Source organism: Chaetodon trifascialis, chromosome 5, assembly GCF_039877785.1.
Source record: "Chaetodon trifascialis isolate fChaTrf1 chromosome 5, fChaTrf1.hap1, whole genome shotgun sequence".
In the NCBI taxonomy this organism is placed as follows: Eukaryota; Metazoa; Chordata; class Actinopteri; order Chaetodontiformes; family Chaetodontidae; genus Chaetodon; species Chaetodon trifascialis.
Window position 1 is genome coordinate 20,842,661 of NC_092060.1, and position 22,335 is coordinate 20,864,995.

The 22,335-nt window shown below is 42.7% G+C and overlaps 1 protein-coding gene across 2 annotated transcripts in view; it reads right to left on the reverse strand.

Moving 5' to 3' along the window:
• The window catches only part of drp2 (dystrophin related protein 2), a 156,951-nt gene that overhangs the window by 92,249 nt on the left and 42,367 nt on the right, over window positions 1-22,335 (reverse strand). For both annotated transcript variants that reach the window (XM_070961965.1, XM_070961967.1), the window contains exon 2: window positions 14,518-14,707. The gene's annotated coding sequence lies outside the window, so the exon portion shown is untranslated. The remainder of the gene's footprint in view (window positions 1-14,517; window positions 14,708-22,335) is intronic.

Here is a 22,335-nt window from a genome sequence, read left to right on the forward strand (position 1 = left end):
TGAAGTCAGAACACACAGAGAGAGCATCGGGATTGACACTGACAAGATCTCATGAAATAATTATGCTGCGATTCCCAGCCAAATCTAGACAGAGAACTCATTGGGGACATGGCATCCATCCAGGTACTTTCTTATTTATCCACTCCAGCTTATTATGTAATATGCAACACGGCAAACAGATTCTATTAAGAGCCTTGCTCTGGAGTTTGATCAATGTTTTCCATGTGAACATGCAGTTCTGCTTGACTTCTGGTGCCAAAAGTTATGGCCACTAATGCTTGCTGCAGTTCTTCATGTTGCTACTGCAAACATGTTGCTGAGGAAGGAGGTATGAGGGGCTGATGGCTTTGATTAGTGGCTCTTAGAGTAAAAAAAGACACAGGTACTGCTCCCTACAAAGAGCTTTCATTTCTAGCTACAGATGACTATGCCACCGTGCTTCTGCCAGAGTTTTCCACTCACACCTAAAGAAGAAAATGAGTGGGCAAAGATTATGATTACATTGGTAAAACTTTTTTCATATCTTTTCAGCTTAATTTGAGTCTTATAAATATTTGAAGTGCCGCAAATAAAGCTCACTGTGTGTTTCTGTGTTCGAGTAAGGATGGAGCCCCAGTGGAAACCAAGTCTTTAATCAAGTGTCTAACCAGACTCATAAAGCATCCTGAAAGGTCTCCCTTAGGCACTTTCCAGGGTAAACAATACCATCACTCTGTCATTGTCCTGAATTAAGATATTACCACATGCATGTAATTAACATTTATATTCAGGCATAGAACAATATTTCATCTTGATTAAATAAATATTGAGCAACACCTCCATGAGAAATGCTTTGCCGTTTCCTGCAGAGAGCAGAAACTGGATTAAATAGCAGGGATTTTCGAAAGCAGAAAACAGAACAGCGAAGGTATTTGTGGAGCACAAAAATAGCAAACCCCCATCAAAGCAAGTCCACTCGCTTCCCTCTCTGAAAATCGAGGCAGTGGCCCTGCTTCAGATGTGAGCATTATCCACTGTGGCACATCCAGCTTTTATGGGCCAGCCATCAGTGAGCAGGAAGTGAAGAGAGAGAGCTGGTACATGGTGACAGGTCTGATTTCTTTTAGGATTGGACTGTGAGAGACAGGTATGAGCCACAAAATAATGAGTGGGTGATGTACTGTGACTGTTGGCTTGGAAACTTAAGCGAATCAAGCTTAACCTTTCGAGGAACTGTCACTATCGTGCCTTTAATGGAAGAAATCTTACCTTAATGTTGCTCTGCTGCAATATTTATAACAGACAAGTCATTTAAATACAAGGACAGAGGGGGCTTGGATACGACTGAGGATATGGTGAGTTTGTAAGCCTGAGATGATAGGATCAAAACTTTGAAGCTACAACAGCTTCGCGCCTGAAGCCAGCCGATATATCCATCTCTCAAGTGAGAAAACAAGGGAGCAAGGGAGTGAGAGGGGACTGAGGAAGATAGGCTTTGAAGATCACAGTGCTGCCACTCATTCTGGTGTTTGGTACCCCATCAAGAGCCCAGAAAGAGAGACTCTCTCTTTCCAGTAAACTGCTCCATTTCCTTTCTTCTTCTCCCTCGTTACCTCCTGCTCTATTACTCAACCCCAGAGAAGATGGGAGATGTTCCAGGGGACGCCGGTGTTTTCTCCCGTCTCTCCTTTTCCTTTTATTGCCATTAGCCTTGAGTTGTCGTAAAGCACCTGACACCAGCACAACACAGAAAAAAAAGACAGAATAGAAGAGAGGCAATGAGTGACAGGGAAAAGTGCGGCGAGGAGGGACGCAGGGAGCGACGATGAGAGAGGAAAACAACAAGGACGTAGTCGATGAGAGACGGGAATCTGAGCAAGAAAGAGGTTGGCAGTAATCAACGAGGGCAAGCCCCAGCGGAGGACACACATCCTCTGAAGAAAGGAATCAACATCTCCAGGAAAATGACTCACTTAGACAAAGACTTTCCTTTAAGGAAGGCGCGTAGAGGACGACGGGACGGTGAACGAAAGAGCGAGAAGATATAAGAAAGAGGGAAAGACAGATGCAACGATTTAGTGGAGAAATCACAGTCGCAGCTTTGATTTCTGAACTCCATGCAAACATTGCGCTGGTGACAGGAGGATTGCCAGGATCTGCAGCTGCACGACACACCCGCCCCCCACCACGCAAGGGTGTGCTCAACTTCACACTGCTGTTCTAAGATTCATCAGTCTCAAAAATGAAGCATATTGTCGTCACTGTCGCCTGTGCATCCCTCTCCCTGCTCAGATTTCCGTTTGGCCTTATCTTCTCTGTATTTTGTTTAATTTTTCAGAACCAGTCATTCCACCCTCAGTAAGTTTTCTTGTTGGTGGATCACTAGACTGACTTTTTGATCAGCTACCTGTCCCCACAGCTGCTCTTTTCACTTGCCATGACTTGCAAATAATAATATTAACGACGGCTCTGTTACATTTAGGGTGTCTGGCAAAGCTTTGTCAGCGAGACAGCATGCACACACACTATTCCAACAATGACAAATTAACATGTTGGCTATGAAAAAGGTCTATAGTTCTGCACTGCACTATAGTACTGCTAATTTGTTGGCAAGGCTGAGCCAGCCAGAGCTTGCACGGAAACAGTAAGCACAATTTTGACTTCATCAATCACACAGGCTTCAACTAAAGTAAATGAGAGTCTGAGCCACTGTTTGAAGTGACTGATCCGAGTGTGACAGAGCCTTTAAGGTGTCAGTATCCATCTGAAGTGCATGACAGCGTCTGAAACCCTTTCCACATCAGAATCAGAGGAGGCTGACTTGGACCATTTCAGTCACTTTCCAAAGCCAACAGGCACACCCATTTTCATGCAGCAATTGGTCAGGTGTGCTGGTGTGAGACAGTATGCAGGGTTTGAACCTGTCTCTCCAGCTCTCTGAGTTACAGAACTCTCTGTCACTTTTCTACCGAGTGCAAACCCGTAAATGCCTTTGGGAGAGACTGTCTGATCCTTATCCCCAATTGTAACATTCATCGCAGCACACCCCTCTGTGACTGCAGGCTTTTCAGCCCACCTCCAGTGTGGCTGTTCAGAAAAGCTATAAACACTTTTGCCTTTGTGAGACTACACTTTGCACGAACCGGCTTTGTTTTTGAGCATATTGTACCGCAGACTTTTGTCTCCAAGTTTACTGCAGTCTATGGTGTGTAGCTTGCTGTAGTTGTCTTGCCTGAATGCCTGTACTCTTGACTAACTTCTGTCTATGATGTTGTGGTTTTCTGCCTTTACCCTCAAGATTTGCCAACCTGCACAGACTGACATTTGAGTAAAACCTGTTTTTACTAAATCTTTCTTGTCCCAGGAGTCTGCTTTTGTGTCCCACTTCATTAGATGCAACAATTGTAAGATCCCATACATCTGAGCAGTGAGGCTATGTCTCTAAACCTACATAAAAATTTCAGATGTTAAAGCAAAGCAAAACAGTTTCACTCTAAGAGAAGCACTCGAGAGACCATACAGTTTCAGACTGCAAGCTAAATACATCTCTCCCCTGGTAGGTATGGGTGTGCTGACTGGCAGGCTGCTTAAGACGTTGGCCGTCACTGGGGTTTCTGGTCACGCTATTCTGCCTGGCATTATTACACCACCCATCGCTGAGGTCGACTGTGTACATTATTCATGCCCCCAGAGGAGTTCATCAGAAGGCTGTGACCACAGGTGCTGTGACAGCGCTCGCAATCACAGGCGCCCACGCCGTCTGCTCATCCGACCCCAGCATGACATGGCAACCCCTGGTCCCCCTCAGTTCAGCAGTGGAATCGGGCCCAGAGCCGGAAATAACTGACCAGCATCATGTTAATCCAAACATAAAGTAATCCGGGGACTACCGTCAATGGGGGCTCTGTATTTTAGATGAAAGCCCACGGGTCTAAGACGTCCGCCACACAAATAACGACCCGCGCCAGACATATCAGCTCACGCCTGTCAACTTCAGCACACTCCTGGCTAACGGATAGCCAGGGGATTTTATTAACTTGTTTGTTCAATTTCACAGAGCCACATAACTCCTGCTGCCATCACACATGCAAACACAGAACTTTTCAAAGCAGCATAGCCTGTGAGCCAGGATGTGCATTTCCACTCTGCCGCTCAGATGTGTCCTGTCATCCTTCACAGCGACGAGTAAATCCTAGTGGCACATCTTTCTGCTGACAAAGTGAAGAGTGGCCCACAAGGCTATTTGCCTAATATTACTGCAACTGATAGATACATTTACATGTGATGTTCTACAGCTGTCCTGCTGCCCACATCCACTGTTCAGTCAGACATTAGAGGGAGTCAAGGTGAGCTGTCATTCTCCAAATTCAGAGTTATTGATGACCCTATCTCTCTGATTACATAGGTAAGGTCTGCCACATCAGAGCCATTTCTCCGCAGTGTGATACCATTCAAATACTTGACTCTCTACCAGACGCAGAGCTGCAGGAAAAGCTCTGCCCTCTGTAATTATTATTTCATGCCAATCTCACCTGTGTTTTAAAGCAAAAATAGAGCAATTTCAGTAAGATAACACCATGTTTTCTTCAGCTTTTTAAATAGATAAGCTGGATGGGGAGAACTACTTTGGCTTTTCTCTTGATGTTCTCGACTGAAAATCGTGAGTTTTACTTTGAAGCAGGCTGACTGTAAAATGTAATGCTACATCTGAAATAATCAAGTCGGCAGTGGATAATCTGTATGTACATAATAAGATATTCAGCCAATAATGAATGGCTAAACAGCTGGGACTGACACAGATACTGTCAGCTTGAAGACGAAATCAGCAACTCTTTCATGATCAGGAAAAAGGCATGTATTCCTTCAGTGATACTGAACATTGATTTGTACAGTTTCCAGGACATGATATAGTGTAAATTGTCTATAATCTTTTCCCACCTCTGCCCTTCCTTATCAGTGAGAGGCACAGCAGCATTTTGCCTCTATTTAGACTTTTCTGAAATGAGTCTCGTACTTCAGCACTTAAAGTAATCCTAACAAAGCATATGTTGCATTGCATAAAACAAGTCTTGTTTCTTACGTTTGGGAGAGTGAAAGAGATTTAATAATATATTATGATACCTTGAATGTTGCAAGCTTTCTGCATGAGTTGAGATGCTACAGTACAAACTCAATACAAAGATGAAAAGAGGAAAATAACACATTTACAACTAAAAATAATAAAAGAAATTCAAAAGAACCTGTTTTTAATGTTTTCATTTTGGCAGAATCCCCTTTGTTCCTGTTTGTTTATGTGCTGAAGGTGGGATTTTATGACCTGTTTGTCAATGCTACGATAGTAAACAGAGATAAGAAAACTTTAATCCCCATTTCCCACTCAAGATTAATGAGAATTTGAACTAATATCACAGTGAGGACAAACAACCCAAGGTTCAGCCAAAGTTCAACATCTTTTTGAAGAGTATACAATACTGGTACATTTTCAAGGTATTTATCATACATTTGCACTGTAATGTCCATGGTTTTGCATGACCTTTAAATGTCCTCCTCATCTGCAGTAAACATAATACAAGGTTTCTGAGATTGATGCTTGAGGGTTTGTCTGTACAGATTTCAGACCTCATGGACATAAATACATGCATAAAGAAAAATGGGGAAAATACATACGCAGAAAAGCTATGCCTCACGAATACAAATCATTACAAATGTGTCCATTAGCCTTGTTATTAAGCTCCAGCAAGAAACAACAGTCTTGTCCTCATCACCTCATAGAAATGCCCTTCTGCAGCAGAGGCTACAGAGTAATGAATGTGTTGACTTCTGCAGAGCGCTGTTAGCGTCTGCCTGCACCACTATAAGCAGGGATTAACTTCTCCCTAATGAAGGGCAATTCAGTGCTGATATTAGGACCAATGGATACCAATGAAACGACCCTATGTCCCTCACCCTCTCAATTATTCAGCTTCAGGATTAGCACTAAAGGTGTGAACACGTCCACAGAATGCTAAATGCGGGCTGATGTACGTACAGCACAGTACACATATACACAGTAAACATGGAACCTGACACCTACAGAGGTTCAAACTACTTCATCTGCCTTTTATACAGTGGGTGCACATATAAATGCATAAACACACACACACACATGGAGATCAATGTGTTCTCCCCCTGAGTCCCCATTTCATAGCGCCACTAATGGCTCATAACACATCAGAGTGACAGCATCACACAGACACAAGACCCAGCTACTTCTCAGTCACCTCCACTCTGTTTCACGCAGCACATATGATAATGGCCTCGTCTGCATGAAAGGAAGGGCACATTGTGTGGTGCTTCCCCACTCCCTGTATGGGTAAATGATGAGAGGGTCTGATTCATTCTCGTCGCTGCACAGATAAAAATGATGCGTCTTACAAAAGCAGTTTTGTCACATCAGCTAACATTAATCTATAAGCCAGTAGTGGAAGAATTCACAGATCTGTCTCTTAAATAAAAGTACCAATACAACAATGTAAAAATACCCCACTACAATCAAAAGTCCTGCATTCATATACATACTTGCTTGACATTAAATTTGCATCAATGCAACAATGTGTAAGTTGAATTTTGCTGTTATACATTTTGCCGCATTTTGTCGAATGGTTCCCAACATAAAGGTCAGGCCCTCCAAAATGTGACAAGATGGAGTTGGAAAGAAGAAAAAACTAAATTCTGTTACACAAATGTGTTCCTCTAGTCTTTGCTTTCCTGTGAAATGTTGGATAATTAACAAGTCCTCCAAATTAAATGTCAGAATATGTTATTTTCAAGTGCACTTTTAAGTGTCTTCCAAGCAGACAACACTATGGCTGAGGTTTGGTTAGGTTTAGACACAAAAACAACTTAGAGTTAAAAATCACTGCTTCATTAAGGTTAGGGCAGCTTCGTCATCATAGCTACAATAATGACCACATTGTTAAGGATCAGAAATGACCATTCATGGTTAAAAGACAGAGCTGACAGTCAGTTAGAAACAGGAGAGGGACAGCTGTCTCTGACGCGTCTGACCTCTTCCTTACACCGGCCTTTTTGCTGTGTAACAACATCATCTGAATTCCTCTTTCGCTGACATCATAATTATCACAGTCGCTTTGTCATTTGAGCGCAAACATATGTTGTCTTGGGGCACTTCCTGAAATAATGTTGCTTTATTTGGGAGGACAGACTCAGACAATTTCACCTCCTTGAGCCTTGAACAGAAATGAAACCATCTGAGAAGCTTAGAGGGGAATGTACCACTTAGCACTCAAAAACATGTGAAATGTGACAAGGGGCTCAAAGAAGACACTTCTTTTGCAAATGGGTTGCATTTTAAGAGCTTATGGTTTGCTTTTTAAGGTAAAATCTTAATCTGCAAAGTAACTATACCTGTAGACAAATGCAGTGGAGTAAAAGCTGACATATTTCAATCTGAAGCGCAGGGAAAAGAAGGATAAAATAGCATAAAATAAAAGTAAAGAACAGATACCTCAAATGTGTGCTTTGCACAGTACTTGTGTCCAAAGCTAGACCTCGTCACATGAACATGCTGTCTAGCGAGGCAGTTTGGCTCCTTTTAGAGGAGAGATCACACATCTGTACCTGCTGCTTTAAAACGCTGATGTTATTACTTTTTTTCAGTGCAATGTTCTCACAGAATAATGGTACTTATGCATAAATGATAATCACATTTCCTCACTGTGGCCCTTGGTGACATCCCTGTAACATCCAGTGTGCTTATGTATAAATTATGTCCACATCTCTTAAAGTGTTACTCACTAGCTCACATTATGGCCCCATGTTCTGTGCTGTTACATAAATCTCTCTCTTTCACTGTACGGCGAATTACACATGTTTGTATGCTGCCGATTCAAACTGACATGCATTAAGTACTCGTGTGCGATTTTCTGATTTGATCATATATGCTTTATGGCTGTAAAATAATAGAAACCATTTTTCAAATCAAATCAAATCATAGCTGCTACTTCAAGCAGGGCTGAATTTATAATTTAGGATTTAATTGACAAAGCAGCATGTGATTCCCTGTGACACCCATCATACATGAGCCAGATAAATGTTTAATTTCTTCCACCTTCATGGAAATATAGAAAATATAAAATATAAAACATCGCACTTACACAGTGACAAAAAGCTACATCTCTCTTAAGCATTTACGGAAACAATCTGCTGTACCAGTGAGATAGCCCACATTCATAATATCAGCATTTATGGTCATCTGTCTGCTGAGGTGAAAGTGCGTACCCGGAGCTAATTGGCTTCAATATGGCATAAAACAAGCCTTTAATCTAACTTGTGCTCTCCTAATCACACTGCCCTGTAATAACAATATCAGAAATCAAATTAATGGTGAGAACAGGTCTTGCTGTGGGGAGTAGGGTAAGTGGGGGGAAATATCCTCAAACAGAGATGAAATGTAATTTGGATGGAGGATGGCGGAGAGGGAAAATGTTCTGAGGGAACTGGAGCAAGCATCTGTCTCCAACGAAGGAAATGTCAGGTCCTGTTAATCTTATCTGAATGGCTGCCTGCTGATGTGGATTTAATTTTACACAAGCGCGCGCCTGCTAAGTTGCGTGAGTGCACACCGGACAGACTGTATACACATGCATATACAACATATACTTACAGCGTGGGCTACGGTGGCCTTGAGGTGCAAAACAACACTGGACAAAACATGAAAATAGGAAACACAGCAACATTTAGAAAATGCAACAAATTAGAAAACAAAGAAAACAAGAAAACAATTAAGACAATGCAACACTTCAGAAAACACCACAACAAAACTGAAAAAACAACAAAAAATTTGGAAACACAACAACAAATTAGGAAAAACGACGACATGCTAGAAAACAAAACAAGTTAGAAAAGGCACAACGAATTGGTTTTAAGTTTTTGTTTTGTACTGTATGTTGTGTATTTATTGTAGTTCAACATTAAATGAATATATCTGTGAAATGCTTTTTTCCTGTCTTGCCGTCACATTTCCTAAAATGTTGCCTTTTCTAAAAGGACCTTGTGTTTTCTGTTTTGTTTCAGTTTTGTTGTTGTGTTGTCTGATTTGTCAATGTGTTATCTGAAATGTTTTTTGTTGTATTTTCCTAAATTTTGTTGTATTTTTCAGTTCTGTTGTGCTTTCTCAAATGTTGTACTTTCTATTTTGTTGTTGTGTTTCGTTCAAAATTGTGTTTTGCACCACAGGGCCACCGTAGAACACATATGCAGAGCACCATCTTCACACACCACTGACTCCTACCTCACCACTCAGTCCATGTACACACGTAAATTTTTGTTTCCATAAATGGGAACATTGAGATGCAGCAAACATAAACAGCACACCCTTACCTCCCACATATTCCCATGTCGGCGTAAAGACGAACAAGCACCCATTTACCCATCCACAATTCGATAAAACACACAACCACACAGGCACACACACACACCAGAAGAACAAATAGTCGAGCTGATTCTGTCCAGAAGCTATACATCTCTGTTCTGTCACCACCCCCATTCCCCGAGCATTACCCATCATTCTCAAAGGCGACAGGCAGAGAGAGTAAGGGAAAGATACATGCTAAGTGAAATGGGAAATAAAGGAGTGAAGACGAGGAGTGGGAGATGTGACAGCGAAAAGGGACACTGGTGAGAAAAGGGAGAGGATGATAGGGGAGTGCCACATTTGCTCATCGCCTGCACCAGGAGCCATGCCTCTGGAGGACGACACACATGCATGGCAGCCTCCAGTTCATCACCGCACACACCACACAGGACAACAAGGGAGGAATGAGAACAAGAAACTGAAAGAGGGAGGTGGAAGATTCAAATGAAAGAAGATATAAGAAGATCAAACTGTGACAAGGGAGTAGAGAAGTGGAATTACTGTGAGAACGAGAGTAGAAAGAGGGAGAAAGAGAACGTGATGTGGAACAAGATGCTGGCAGGAGCCACTGTGGTGGATCTTTGACGCCTTGACACGCTCAGGGACATTCAGGGTGGGCAAGCAGGCTAAGCTGCCTTGAACAATGATTAGTGGAAAGCCACAGGAACAGGAGAGTGATGTTAAGACTGAGCTCTGTAGTGCACAGTTGCTCCTACCGTTCATCCATGGTCACAAGAGGGTTTTAAAAACCTAAAGCACTAATGTGATGCTGATATATTTAGCCAGTTTCAGATGTAGCGAGTAATCATATGCCTTATGCTTTATTAACACACGGATTATGACATAAAGCAGAAAATTATGCAGCAAAGGTTATATGGTAATACGTGGGAATCGGCACAGACAGAGGAATTACGAGGCTGGGAGCTTTGGAGGGGATAAACCTTGGGGAAACATGTTGATGATTGCAGTTCATGTTGTTGATTAGCATAGGAGTACGGCAGTGATGGTGCTGCCACATTAGCTCATACACACTTGGCTGGGGATGTTCTGTGACACAGGAGTGCAGCAACATGAGGAGAGGCTAATTTCAGCAGTTGAGCAGAGGAACACATTGTGGCACAGGCCTATGGTACAGCTGGTACACTGGTTTGTATCAGAATAATAAAAAGCATGCAGGCTGTCAATCATCAGCTCTGACTATAATGCAGCAGCCCACAGATAAGGAAATGGGAAAGTAAAAATCCCTCTCTCTCCCTGACAAAGTATAGTAAACCCTTCTCAAATGTCTCCGAGCGAGATAACATTTTAACAGGCTGCAACTCCAAAACCAGATCTCTTATGTGCAGCAGTTGAGCCGAGGCAATGTTCCCTCGTGCCACACCAGTTGGATGACTGAGTGAGCACTGCATAGCGCTAATTTCCCTGCCAGCCCTGGGCACGGAGCTGGGTCTACGTCCTCAGAATCGCTGAAGCCTCATTGTGTATCTACACACAAGCTTCTGCCTTTTTTCTGCCCAATAGCTACCTTTTATGACCTTCTCTGAGCTCCCTCCTTGTTCCCTCGCTTGCCTCTGTGGTACAACTGATGTGAAGACAGAGCTGAAGCTCAGTAATTTGGAGTCAGAGATAGGGGCAGGCGGAGGATATTACTTGTGGGTAGACAGTGATTGAATTGGCTCCAGAGGGTCAAACACACCTAAATGACAACTCGGCGGAAACCCAGGACCCATTTATTTAACTCGGAGAGGCCTCGAACGACGGGCCCGCAACAACGGCTGAGAGTAGGCGGACGTGATGATGAAATGCACCATAGAAGAGCTGGAGGGGAGAGCAGAGAGGAAAACAAAAGGACGCCATGGCTTGCATCTCTCTCGCTGATCATGTGAGCCTCATTTATGTGTAGGAAGGAGAGAGCGATATCATGTCAGTCAGGTCATTTAAGGCCTTTCTGGAGACACGAAGTACAGATGTGACGGCAGAGAAAACGGAGTGGAAAAGGAAGAAAAACTGAAAGGAAGCAAAACTGAGATGAGAGGTATTAAATGAGTTCAAAAGAGCATTTCCATTCATCTAATTTCATGTGAATTTTCAATTTGCTGTTTCAGTTAAAGCAGTGAAATGGGGACAGACTTCGTCGTCCACAGAAGAGACAAAAAATTTGCAGCAGTCAAATGATCAGATGTGTGTGGACCCGAGGAGACTGTGACCTCACTCAAATGTACATATACAACATAAATGATATATTCATCGTTTTCATCTGCTTGCGGTTTGACTGGCATGTCATCTCGTTGCATCTGCAGTGGTTTAATTACACCCACCTGGAGAATTAGCTCCCAACTCCGACTACAATAACAGCGGTGGATTAAGTGCATTGATCCACGCTTTCTTTTGCTTAGATTTTCTGGAAATTTGGACGGAAATTTGATTATAGTTAGGTCAAGATAATGGGTGGAAATTGAGGTCTAGTGCCTCATTTTCCATCCAAAATTAGTTTTCCTTCCATGTGCGGCCAAGGAGACAGGATAATGGGGTCAGTAGGACAGCCCAGTGGACCACAAATTAAAACTGTCTCCGAACACACAGGTTTGATATTTTTATCCAAGCACACACTCAAAGCAGTAGTAACTGACTTTTGGCCAGCTGTAAACACAACATTGACATATTATCACTTTGTTAAGTTAATATGGCGCTCGTGGTAGCAAACAGTTGTCTATTACACATCATCCATCCATCCATCCATTATCTATACCGCCTATCCCTTTCGGGGTTGCGGGGGGCTGGAGCCTATCCCAGCTGTCAACGGGCGAGAGGCGGGGTACACCCTGAACCGGTCGCCAGCCGATTGCAGGGCCACATGCAAAGACAGACAAACATTCACGGACAATTTAGAGTCATCAATTAACCTAATGAGCATGTTTTTGGTCTGTGGGAGGAAGCCGGAGTACCCGGAGAGAACCCACGCATGCACGGGAAGAACATGCAAACTTCACACAGAAAGGCCCCGCCTGACCCGGGGATCGAACCGGCAACCTTCTTGCTGTGAGGCACCCGCACTACCTGCTGCGCCACCATGCAGCCCTATTACACATCAAGTAGAGCCAATACAAACTACAATAATAAGATTAATCTCCAACTCCATCCTCTCAACACCAAAGAGCTCCCATCAAATCGCTCAGCTCCCAGGCTGGCCGAAGGCCGCGCTCAAGCAGCGTCCATTCTCCAACGTCACGCTCAGGGTATGGAAGCTCAAACGCTGTTATCAAAAGGATAACGTCATCCTGCTGTGTTCGGGGTTCAGGTCGTATAAATGCAGAGAATCTCAGGAGGAGGCTTACCGCACTTAACGAAGAGCAACGTCGGTCAAAGTCATGCTTTTCTTTAAATATTCCATCACATTGTGAGCCAGCATGACAAGTCTGCCAAGCATAACAGCACCCAAGAGACGCAGAAACATACTCCATCAATGACTGTATTTATACCATCTCTCCCACCAACCTCCCCTACCAACTGTCTCACTTGCCAGGGGCCTCTCTCAAAATCACAACTGAAGCATGATGTGATGTGTAGATGTCCTTGAAGTCACACATAAACAAAGTGCTGAATTTGTACGACCTTTCATAATGCAGCGTTCATGAACCAGGTATCTGATCCTGGTCACTTCATACAGGTACTAATCCTTGTTGCTCTACTTTAAAGCAAGTGGTTGTCCAGAGGTGATTTTAGGGAGTCACTGTGTGTGGGTGTCCGAGTAACTCATTAGCTGTCATGAGACAACAGCAAACACGAACCACTTCCTAGCCTCCTGAGGAAAGGTATAAATTAATCCTGAAATATCACCGCACATCTTTGAAGCCTGGAAGTGAAACACATTGGATGTAATCAAGCTTGCAATGTAACCTAACATTAGCTGTCTCTTCACCTGACCTCAGAAATGCTCTAGTTAAGTCAGTAACGTTGTTGTTAATTTGACTTTAAGCTCACTGGAACACATAGTTCTGTGTCATGTTCACACAGATTAGATCAAACACAAATGTGTGTTTAAAGCATTTAGCAGGGAGCGCTTTGTGTGGCATGAACAGGCTGGCAAGACATGCTTGCTTTGTTACATTACGTTACATTGCGAGGCAGAGTTATTAAATATGTAGTTTTACCTTGAAGTATGGCCCGATGTGCCTCCGGATTCATTGTCTTTTCAGTTGCTGAATCAGGCGGCGGTGAAATGATTGATGATTTGGCAGATTCCCAACATTTCTATGACTTGCAGCCTCAAGCCAGAGGACAATGGGCGACGTGTGAATGCGGTCTATTCCCTGGAGACGACAGCAGACGGGCTATTGGAGGTAACTACGGAGTTGTATGAGAATCACTGAGTTTGTCTATTAGACGCAACTTGGGTTTGTTTTTGTTGGCCATACTTTTTGCTTTGACTCACTTATTAAGTATCTAGTTATCATTATGGATTTTCTATGTTTTTTGGTAGTGTATGCACACTGATAAAGCAAATAGAAATACCATTAATTTTGAAAGAAAGTTCAAGTATAAAGCAATAATAGACTACTGAGGCCTAAATAAATACAGTTTCTTTTTATTTGAAAGTCCAGTCCCCTGCAGTGCCTGCTTAGAAAATCTCTGGCCCTTGGAAAAATTGCAGTTGAGAGGCCCTGTCATACAGAATACTGGTTTATCCTCTGCTTTTCTTCGCTTCACTGACACCATACTTTGAAATGCTGAGTTTGACACAGTTCAGTAGATGACACCTGGAGCCGAAATCAAACTAGTCAATGGGCTTAAAAAACAAAAACAAAGACACAACAGCTCTGATCAAACCCCCGGAGATTCCCCCAGAGCCCTCTGGCATCTCTGTTTGTTTGTGTGTTTCTGTGTGTGTGTGTGAGTGTGTGAGTGTGTGTGCACGTGTGCATGGGTGTGTGTGTGTTTGAGTCTATTGCATGCTTGGCTGGAGAAAATGCCTCTTTTACATGAAAAATGCACACATGAGCGACGCCAGAAGTAACAAACAAGCACACAGAACAATCCCAAAAAACAAGACCACATAATCTCTCTGCCTCTCATCCCTGAAAACATTCAGGCAGGGGTAGTCGGCCTGCATGCTTGATAGTTACCCAGCGGTGAAGACGTGATTGACGTGGCTGCAGGATCAGAGCCTCCCTGGAATCGAGCCAACGCTTCTGTGGCTGCCCTGCGCTGGCGGAGGGGGAGGAGGGGTGGGGGAGGCCTGGATGTGGAGCAACGGCAGCAGCAGCAGCAGCAGCAGCAGCAGCAGCAGCAGCAGCGATCTCCTCACACAGGAACCTACAATACAGGGAACAGGGTCAGAAACTCCTCCCCAGCGGACTGAAGGAGATTTGATAAGAGGCTGAAAAAGGCACACCATTTAACAGCTGTCTTTTGGAGCTTAATCCTTTATTGGCGCCAGACTAAATGCCAAAGACCCAGGCCCTCCCCATCCCCTCTTTTCCAACAAGCTCAATGACATTCAGACCTGGGAGCAAAGTAGTAACAGCAGGGGCTTTAAAATGTGGTGACACTGAACATAAAGTAAAGGTTTTGCCCAACCTTTGAGCGAGATAGACAGAGTAGGGCAGCTACGCTCTAACTCAGCAAACCTCTGTGACTCTGGCTCGCTTGTCGGGCTGTTTATTATCAGCAGACAGCACACTCGGGCCTGGAATACAGGACTGCTGAGACACTGGGTGCTGGCCGCTGGGAAGAAACAGGGAGTGAGGCGCCGCAGGAGGAATGCCAATGAGTGTCCCCTCGCCTCCCTCAGATTTCATTTGCTACTCTGGCACAACACCTCCCTGCAAAGCAACTCTATCCTGCCTCAGGTCTGATAGCAATGTTAACAGCAACTAGAGTCCTTTCTCTGAGTCTAAGCCTCACAACCTGACCATTAACCAACACTTATAACCCCATTAATCTGTTTTGATACAGCCCAGCCAGGCAATCTGCAGAGAAGATGGTGTACAGACAGGCCCGGAAACAAGGGCTCATAAAAATAAGTGGAAGATATTTAGAGAAAGTTTGTCAGCAAACAGGTTGGCTTAGAGGTGTGTCACATTTCCAATAAATCTAGTGAGGGTGCAGGAAAAAAGGGAGCACTAACAGTTCAAAACAGATATAAAAGTTTAATGCCAAGCTGGCAGCAAGCAGCCAGCAGAAAGGGGATGAGCTGAACTATTTTCAGAGTAGTAAGCGGCATCCATAATTCACATTATAGTTTAATATGAGGAAATAGAAGATTCCTTCATTCTTACTGTCGTCCTCTTCCTGCCTGTTAACACTTCTTCAGCATTGATGTCTGAGCTGCAGCCACTGTGTGTTTGTCTTAGCAGGTGTTTATTTACATTTGTGTGAGTGACAGAAAAATTCAGTGGTTTAATTCACTCAATATGCAGAATTTTCATGCGACATACCGCGAAGGTGTCAGAATGAAACCAACATGACGCTACAGGCTGACGCTACATCAGCCACAACTGCAAGAGACGCAGCAAGAGACAGTTTTCACTTTTCAAATTAGGCAGCCAGAATGCAGCACAACAGCTATTCCAGACTCTCAATGTCAAAAAATTAAATTTCCCTGTTCATGGCTAATACTGGGATGTAATAATATCAGGATATTAATATGATCAAAGGTTGCCATAGACATTCATTTAGTCATAGCCGGACCACCCAGGGGGAGGAAGCAGCAGGGACCAAAAGAGATAAAGGACTACGTTTAGTTATTACAGTGTTCAATGCCTCAAATTTGAAACTGTTAGGGTTAAGTAAATGTAAAGACGGCAGCGAAGAAAGAGCAGTTAATCAGATAAGAACATATCAAGAAATGGCTTCATTTTCCTTCTTTGCCTGGAGGACACGTACACAGAAGGTACACAATTAGATATTATGCAACAAGCAGCTCCAAAGACGCTGTCCAAGACACTCAATAAAAGTCAGGATAACAAAACCAATGCCTCTTTACATAAGCATGTAACTCAGATTGACACACAAATGAGAACGTTCAGCCATAACCACAGTAACGGCAATAACAGCCCCCAAAGAATAAATGTCCACTTTACTGAATTAGACAATAAAACCACAAGAAATCACTGAGCTCACTGCAGCACCGGAGACAGAAAACAACAGACGCTGCACAAGGCAGATGTTCGTGTAAGTGACAGGAAGTTAAAGGCAAGTTTGTATTTTGCAGCCATCTGTGTTCTTTCTATGTGATGAACTCAAACACTTCAAGTGCTGATCTAAAGTCTCTAAATTTCTAGGTTAAACTGATCATATGAAATCTGTTTCAAACACCTGTTCATGATGTTATTCATGTTCTTTATATGAACGAAGCTCTTGCTTTGTATCATGACTGATTTAATAAATAAACTAAGGAAATATGGTGCCAGGCACGAAAACTCTCTTCAGTGACAAACTGAACTGCAAAAAGTCTCTTAACCAGCAGTGATTAAGAGCTTCGTCAGGGTACCGGCTTTGCTTTTTTCTTTTCTTTTTTGTCTCTCTTACTCTCGTTATACTCGTCGGTATCAACTTATTCTCAGACCAGACGTTTCGTTTGAAGCTGCTAAACAAAGTCTCTTTATTCTGCTGGTTTAATACAGACAATGTGTTTTTCTGTAAAGAGCGCCTTCATTGACCTTTCAAAAACTTTTCGTTCTTCTCGTTTTTAATCCATCCTTTCAGCTGAATGGATATCTAGTTCCCCACTGGAGAGTAAAATTTGAACATCTCGTCATGTGTGTATTTATATACATGGTAAATTGTCAGTTTATTCAGGCTTTGTTCTCAGGTTTATTAGCTTGCCTGTGACTCATAAATCTTAAATGCTAATAAAATGTTTGTAGTTTTATCTCATTTAAAACAGTGAGATTTCAGTTCAGTAGTAGGTATTTAGTTCACAATGTGAAAATAAAATCCCAGTACAGCGTTTGAACTTCTCAGAAACTTTACGATGTAAAGATGCATTACATAAGACATAAAACTCCTTCAGTTTGTGCCGGATCCTTCAAACAGCTATTTACAGTTGTAGCAACCCCAAGCAGCTGACTACTTCTTGTAATTCATGAAATGTGCGTCCTACAAACCTCAATAAGGAAGTTGCTGGAGACATACTGTCCTGGCATCAGAATTTAGCATTTAATTATTAATTCAAATAGTTTTAGACATCGCACATCATCCCCAGTCTTAACATTAGAACAGCACGCACTCAAAAATGTTTGTGCACACAGTTTTGTCCCTGATCTCTGTTACAACTGTGTCCGCTGTCAAAAGTAATCTGAAAACTTTGCATTTTCTCAAGCTTATGATTAATTGATCAACACATATATGGATCTGAATGTATATATGTGTGCATATCTGTCTTTATGGTTAATGTCCATGCAGTATATATGGCTTCTTTACTATCTTTCGTTGGGTGTTTGCGCATGCATTTTAAATGGAAAGAGTCTTTTTCTAAGGAAACGTGCTTTGCCTTTTCTCCTGTGGATGCACTACATAATTAAAGAACCTGGTCAGATTCATTATGTACTGTAGCATGGAACTGGGACACTGGCAAACTTGGACAGTGAGAATAAAGGCCTCAAAAGTTTGTGAGAGCCGGGAGTGGACCCTCAAGCACCTGCCAATTTTACAGTGGGTCACAGTAACAGTAGACATATCATGAACAGACCCACTAAGAGTGAAAGTCTGTAAGGGTGGACATTGGGACTGGGCCAGAAAGCCTGTGAGCACACAGCTCTATCGGCTCACAGCAAGGCTGAGTATTGTATTATATAGTTATATTGTTGTACCACCCATCTGGATTTCTCCCAGTCCACCTCATTAAGAGCAGTCCAATGGGTTTTCATCATGATTAACATGCTGGGAAAGTCACTCCACAATGCTCTTTAACCACCGCATGGTTGCATGTATTACACTGCATTTCATTTAATTTTTTGGCATGCGTTGAGAAGCTTACTCATATCTTTTCCAGACTACAAAAACAATTTATTTAAAGAATGTGGGCAAGCCAAATATCACGTCCTTGGCATATATATACTGACAGGCAGCTACACAAACAACCAGTCAGACAGTACGATAGTTTAGACTATAAGCACAGCTCTATAACTCTTTCACAGAAGAATAAAACTGACACAAACATGCTGTATTACTGAATAGAAAGATTCCCTTTCTGTGCCTTCCTCACTCCCCCCCGTGGCCACCCACTGACCCTGAGAGTTTAGTCGCCTCAAATAACAACATTTCAAAACGGATCCAATCTGAACGGGCTTTCACGGAGGACACCAAGTTGTCAAAGCATGTCTCTCCACGGTGGATAAGAGGCACTCATTGCCCCGAGCAATTCTCACGCATCCTCCTGCTAGGTTTCCCCTACCAGGATATGGGTATGAAAGTTTAGTCATATAGCTGCAGAGGCTGCTTGTCAATTTAAATAGGACAGCACACTGAAGAGCACTTCAAACACACAACGCAATTCATCATCCATAGTGTTAAACCCCCCATCATGTTCATGCTGGCTGGATAATGAAGCATTTTGTTGTTGGAAGTGAGTTTGTACTCATTCAGAAAAGTCTCAGTCATGTTCCAGAGGCATGAAACAGCTTTTGATAGGAGTGGCGTGTTATGGGTTGGGTTGATTTAATTTAATCAAGCTTATTGGTACGGGCAGGAGATTAAAATCAGGTTGTTTGACAAGAGAAACAACCACAGCATCCAACTTATAGACAAGGAGAAAGGGTACATACACAGGCAATCCCAGATACGCAGAGTAATCAAGGTGTGTTTACACTGAGAGTTCAAAAGGTTGTATACCCCGAGAATAGAGCAGAATTTAAAGTAGAGAGGAGTGTCACTATTGTATTTCCAACGGACGTGGAGAAGAAAAAGCTTGAGAAAAACACTGGGAAGGAGAGAATATTAGAAACAGAGGGTCAATGAGCCCAGCGCATGAGGCTTATGGGTTTCTAAGTTCAAACTTAGCCTACTGTTACTGTGTACTGTGAGTGTTTACAAAGCAGAGACTTACAAAGCTAACATTAGCTTGCCAAGCTAGCTGCAAAAACTAATGATAGCTTGTTGGATTGATGAGCGTTGTTAAATGACATGGTCTGGGTTTACCATGCATCACAAAGTGCTGCTCCTACAAGCAGAAAAAGGAGCCAAAAATGTTTATTTTTCTTGTGTTACTATTTATAAGAAGAAATGGAGAAGCTTCACCTCCAGTGCCAGCGTGTAGCAGACATATTTGTCTTTTGGGGTAAAAAGAATCCAATCATCACCAGCTCGCAGTGAATCTTGGGATAAGTTGGGCCACAAAGGATTTAACCACTGGATCTTCCAAATTCAGAAAAAGAAGGCCACACTTCCCAGACGCATTTGAAGAAGCTTTCGAACAGCTTTGTTGTGATGCTGTAACGCCTTCGGTCTTCAAATGCAGCCTTCAAAGGATGCGGCCCCTGAACTGACACACAGCTTAAATAGTAAATTGCTTAACTTAACATAGCATACATACAATGACTGATGCAACCCAATACAGAGGATGAAAAACAGGATTGATCAGAAAAGCAAAATATTGGAGAAAGAAAGAGAAATGTGTGATAAGGCAGGGGGAGAGAGATAATGGAAAGAGGAAATAGGCAACGAAGAATCAGAGATAAAGAGCATGACAGATGAAAAAGCTGGATATTCTATATTCTCTGAGAGAGAGAGACAGGGTAAGAGACAGAGAAGCGCATCCAACAAGAGATCCCAGGAATGTGGCAGCAGTCTTAGAGCAACACTTCCCATTAAGACAAGGTGTGTGGAATGAGAAGTGAAGCGCTGGGAGGACATGCTGTCATTCTCACTCATTATCAGAAGCACATCAGCAATCCTATAGCCAGGCGCTGGAGTCAGTGTTTGGAATAAAACTCTTTCTTTCTCTTCTTCTCTTTACGATTATACAGCATCTGGGTCCCAGAGCACACTGACACTAATGTCTTCTCAACACACTTAACAGGACGGAGCTGTGGTGCTACACAGCACAGTGTCTGGCCAATATGATTCACCCGCCACAAACAATAAAAAGTGAGGTGCAGAGCTGACCTTTAAATCTATTGAGGGGTTATTTCACTGTAATTTGGCTGTTAAGATAACATTATTGTCACTTAGCATTGTGGTTTCTGTTCTGCTGAGTAGGACTTAATAGAGCCAGTAGTGCAGGTTTGTCTTATAGCTGGTGGCTTGCAAACATTATTGTTTTCCTAAAGCACTTTATCAGTTCAATTCAATACAATTCAATAACTGCAGTCACCCCCAGTGAGGCAACTAAAAAGTACAGAGCGGCTCAAATCTAAATAAAACACATACAATGGAGAAATACAATAGGCATGAAAGTACACCAGGAATACTACACATCCTGTTGTGTACTTTTGGTTGGGGCTATTTTATTTTTGGCTCCTTAGTTCCAATTAAGGGAAATTTTACTTCTACTCAAAGCTACTTAAGACTATTAGGTATTTACAACTTTTGGGGAAGGCCATTAATCCCAGGCTCAGTGGCATATTGAAGTGTCTTTGAGCATCAATTCCCAATAGTTAGGTCAGCACCGCACACAGCAGCTCGCTGCCATTGGTCTATGAGTGTGTGTGTGTGTGTGAATGAGAGGAAAATTGTGTTGGACAAAAGCACAATATATAGTATATCATAATATAAAGTATGTATTTGCCATTTCCTGCATCAACATGCACAAATTAAAGCCCATAAAAAAATTGTTTTCCCAGTCTGCTGTGGAGGAACTTGACTGACCTCTACAGAGCCCTGCCCTCAACCCCATCCAAGATCTTTGGGATTCATTGCAATGCTGACAGCGTGGCAGGCACCGGCATCAAGAATTCAACCCCACTAATGCTCTTGTGGTAGAATTGGACAAAATCCTTGCAGCCAGGCTGCAACAGTAGAATATTAATGCCCATGATTTTGGAAAGGAATGTTCAACATCAGTCTCTGGTCGTCCACATACTTTTGGCCAAATAATACATTAGATTCATTGTAACAGCCAAGGTGTGTTATACCTTCGTTAAACTAAAGAACCTTACAAATACAGTCCTGACTTTTATTATAAGTAGTAGAAGTGGTAACAGCAGTATTAGTAGTAGTTATATTGGTACTCGAGTGAAGGATTTAGGCAGCAGCAGCAGCAGCAGCAGCAGCAGCAGCAGCAGCAGCAGCAGCAGCAGCAGCGTGGCTCAAGGGATGCAATGTTCATGACATCCATGGCCCCCGGATATATGGTACAGATTTTGGTGATTTCTGATCTAGAGCCACCATGACAGTGACATTTTTGGTGTTTCATGAAATGCCTCAACAAATATTGGTTGAATTGCAATGAAATTGGGTACAGACATCCATGTTCCTCTCACTTTGGTGATCCCTTAACTTGTGTACCTATATCAGTTCAAACTAATTCCCATCAGCCCCAGTTGTCTTTCTTGCTAAGAGCTGATTAGCAAATGCTAGCATGCAAACATACTAAACTAAGATAGTGAGCACTGTAAAAAGGGGTTAGTATAGTACTAAATACAGCAGCACAGAGCTGCTAGGGGCTGTAGACTGCAGTCTTATATTCATTTGGCCCTGAAGTCTGAAAATCACTTTTCCAGATTCAGCTTCAGTCAGTTTTTGCAGCTGCCAAGATGTCAATCTTGCCATGCAGCAGAAATGCAGTCGTCAGGGACAGCAAAAACCCAATAACACACATCAGAATCCACCTACACAAACATCCGGGAAAAAATGTATCCCAAGCCTGGTACAAAATGGAAAATACTAACATGATGTAACACTTTATCAACAGCAGAACATATCTACTGAACTTCCTTGAGGAGCTCATCCTTTCTTTCACCTTTCTTGTCAACAAGTCTGAGTGTTGGCATAGAGCTGAA